Source organism: Nothoprocta perdicaria, unplaced genomic scaffold, assembly GCF_003342845.1.
Source record: "Nothoprocta perdicaria isolate Ctin4 unplaced genomic scaffold, notPer1 scaffold_443, whole genome shotgun sequence".
NCBI classification, from domain to species: domain Eukaryota; kingdom Metazoa; phylum Chordata; class Aves; order Tinamiformes; family Tinamidae; genus Nothoprocta; species Nothoprocta perdicaria.
This window is the reverse complement of record NW_020455692.1, coordinates 227,808-231,759: the sequence shown is the minus strand read 5'-3', so window position 1 is coordinate 231,759 and position 3,952 is coordinate 227,808. Positions and strand designations below refer to the sequence as shown.

The 3,952-nt window shown below is 47.2% G+C and overlaps 1 protein-coding gene across 1 annotated transcript in view; it reads left to right on the top strand.

Moving 5' to 3' along the window:
• Window positions 1-3,952, top strand: part of RRP9 (ribosomal RNA processing 9, U3 small nucleolar RNA binding protein) — a 12,133-nt gene that overhangs the window by 3,886 nt on the left and 4,295 nt on the right. The gene's annotated exons all lie outside the window — the stretch shown is intronic.

Here is a 3,952-nt window from a genome sequence, read left to right as displayed (position 1 = left end):
TAAAAGCCCCCGAAGCTCAGACAAAAGTTCTGCAAATGTCTGTGACAGGTTCCGCTGGCAGGTCAGGATTCAACGGGGCTTGGATTTGTGTTTGTGCCCCTGGCCACTCAASATATAGGGGGATTAAAGAAAGAACTGCTGTATCGTAAGGAAACTGGGAATGCAAACTGAAAGACGAATATTCAAGAAATGCAGATGTGGGTAATAAATTTGACATGTATGAATGTATGGTTTTTTGTCCCAAATTGTGATTACAGACTCCTTGGAAAGGATTTGATAATTAAATTGGGAATGCAAACTGATATTGTAAGGGATGGTAAACAAGCTAACACTATTGTAATTTTGTGCAGAATGCCATATAATGCCTTATGTTGAGGTGAATTCAGAAGTGTGGGCAGTCCCAGGAAAATATGGAAAACTAGACATGGAACTTCCTCAAATAACTTTAAAGCAACCAGACCAGGTAGTCTCTAAAAAGCAGTATCCGATTTCAGGGGAGGGAAAGGATTACAACCTGCTACGATAAAACAACAATTGACAGGCACTACTCCTACTTGGACAAGCCTTACAGAAAATTCTGGAGGAATTTACCCCGCCCCAGGATTTAAGTTATTGCRGCATGTGGATGACTTACTCCTATCAGGAGAACAAGAGGGGGTGGTGGAGGAACCCCACCAAGCAACTATGAAGTTGCTTGGTTTCTTGGCCCCAAAATGGTGAGGGGTGTCTGAGGGTAAGGCACAGATGGTGGAAAGAAGGGTCAAATGCTTGGGGCGTATTTTGACCAGAGGCTTGCCATGCCTTGACCCAGAAAGAAATCAAGGGGTTTTGGAAGTGCCATTGCCCAGGACTAAGAGAGATGACAGTTCCTAGGGCTAGTAGGATGTTGCAGAGCCTGAGTTGAAAACTTCTCTGCTTTGGATGGACCATTGTGTGACTTTTTGGCCCAGAGCAACCCCAGTTTTGTAGTATGGACACGAGAAGGGGAGCAGTTCTTTAGAAAATTAAAAGATAAATTGACCAAGGCTCCCTCTTTAGCTCTTCTGTACCCAGGGAAAAAAGTTGAATTATACATGGATGTCAAGTAGGACCATGCCAGGGGAATTTTAGTGCAAGAGCATGGAGTCATGCAGAGACCAGGAGTTTATTTTTCTAGGATGATAGACTCAGTGGCTAAGGAGTGGCCTTATTGTCTGCAGAATTGTACAGCTACAGTCCTAATGGTAACTGAGGCCAAAACTGACCACAGGAGGATCCCTTGCTGTCAAGGTCCCACAACAGGGCAAGACATTACTAGCTAGAAAGGCTTCTAATTGGAGGAGGAAATCAAGAACTGGGGGGGGGATGGTTTAACCCAGCTTCTTGCCTGACTGGTCCCGAGGGAGAAGAAACAGAGGTAACATCTCCAGACTCGGGCTAGGGAGGATTTGAGAGGTACCCTTTGCCCAGATGGGGACAATGCATTTAAATATTCATGGATCTTCAAGTGTAATAGAAGGGAAGCAAGCCACAAGATATGCCAACACTAAGGGAATGGAGCTGCTAGAAGGAGGAAAGCTACTGTCTACCTGGCAGCCCAAACTGAAGAAATGTATTCTCTAATAAGAGTCTGTGAATTACACCAAGGCAAGGTAATGAATGTCTTTAAAGATTTTAAACATGCATATGAGGTGGTACATATGTTTGGAAAATTGTGGGAAGGAAGAAGTTTATTAACTTGCTGAGAAAAGGCATTGATACATACAGATAAAGCCATTGGGGCTCTATAAGAGAGGCGGAAGCCTTCCTCAAAACCTGTGCTGCGCTTGGTCTTTTTGTTCTGGCAAAACGGGCTATTGAGGGCTGTCTGATTTGTGCTAAGGCCAATGGAGGAGGCATAAGACAAAGAGAGGATGACCATGGGCTTGTGCACCCGTTCCAATGATGCCAAGTAGACTTTACTAAGATGCCCCATATAGGGTGGCTGTGACAGATACATTCCTTTCCCAGCTCATCCTGGCCTGTTCCTTACATGCAGCCCTGTTTTGTTGCTGCCCACCAGCGATCGATCTAATTCTGGCAGGCGCCATCGTCCTGATTTCTGTTCTCACTGAGACTTAACRAAAACAGTCCTCAAGGCTGYRTCGTAAACAGGRAGATAAGGCCAACACACTAACCTAAGTCTTTGAAGTTAAAAATATGACTACAAGCCAATCATCTTATTCCATAAATACTCGGACAGCCTGAGAGCCSCTTTGAGCTCTCCTGACACGGCTGCGGCCTGCACACCAGGATCTCCCCTTGGGCAGGGACGCCTCTCAAGGTTACTCCTCGAGGTTCCTCGAGAGATCTGCCTTTCCACCGCAGATTTGTGGTAAGTGAATATAGCACGCGCGCTTTCTTGCTTTCTTCCTTGCTTGCTCTCTCTCTCTCTCTCTTTCTTTAACTTTACTTTGTAACATAAGCACCCTCAGTCATAAACCGTTGACCAGGTCTGGGACTAGGATTGGATTCAGCCGCACCCAGACTCCTCTCAGAAGGAGCCTGGAAAGCAAGGGGGTCCAATCTGAACSTCRTGACCCAACRGGAGGGTATCCCAAGATAATCCTGTATCATCTTGTGCCTCCATGTAGTAAATAATGGAGCGATCTTGCCATAGAATCTCGTGAAATCATTATTATACTAATAAATCATATTGTTAGTTMTCTGTTTGAGTGAAGTGCATTTTGTCACTCACCCCTGCCACCACTTGTTCCGTGACAGTGGCTTATGCATTTTCTGGTAATAATATGTCAGCTAACAGGATCACCCGAGGCATTTCTGACTGCCGGCTGCCTCAGCAACAACCAAGTTTGCAATTAAAGTGTTCTCAGAACAAATAATTCCAAGATATGGGTTGGTAGAGGTGATAGAGTCAGACAGAGGCACTCATTTTACAGGAAAGGTCCTTCAAGGTGTCATGACTGCCCTGGGGATTCAATGGGACTTGCATACTCCTTGGCATCCATGGTAAAATGGAAAGGATGAATCGCAATATTAAAAGGCATCTTTTGAAATTGGTGTTAGAAACTAAGATGCCATAGACATGATTTTTACCATTAGCTTTGGCAAGAATAAGAACAAAACCTARGGGAGACAATTCARYTGTCCCCTTTTTGAAATAATGTTTGGGACTCCCTACCCTGCCAACACACAAACTGGTAGGGAGGTGGAGAAAAGTAATTTATATTTAAAGCAATATGTGGCAAGAATACTTTGGTCTTGTGAAGTCTCTCCAACAGGAAGCCCAGCTTGCACAGACCCTCCCCTTTAATTTTGCAGTTCAACATCCYAACAGGCAACTGGGTCATGCTCAAAGAATGGAAACACATGGAGGGAGGCAGTGGTTGGGTGTAGGCGGCCGGGCAGGCTCTAACTCCTGAGTCCCTTGGCGAATGGGGAAAAGRAGAGGGCCACCACGGCAGGGAAATCAGGATGAAAAGGGGGGCTGCGTCCCCCAGCAACCTGAGAGACCCCACASGGATATGCCTGGTGGACTCTCCCTTTATTCAAATAAAGTTTTGGGTCTCCTCTGTCTCCTTTTGGACATACAGATCTTGCCAGCGAGATTTTTCCGCACATCACCCTCCCCGGGGGTGTTCAAGCAAAATGTAGATGAGGCACCAGGGGGACATGGCTTAGCACGTGGCGTTGAAAGGTTTGTGGTTGGACTTGATGATCTGCAAGGTCTTTTCCAAACGCGATCCAATGATTCCACGATCCTATGAACACCGAGGAGGGTGGAGGGGAAGGGGGGTCTCGGGTGAGCAGCCCAGACAAGGCTCGCGGAGGAGCACCCGCTGCCCGACGAGGCGACAGGAGCAGCGGGGCCGCAGCCGGAGCCAGGCACAGCCGCCTCGCGCAAAATGGCGGCTCTCCCCGGCGCCGCCAGCCCCGCGGAGGGCGCGGCCAACCGAAGGGCAGCGCGGCCGCC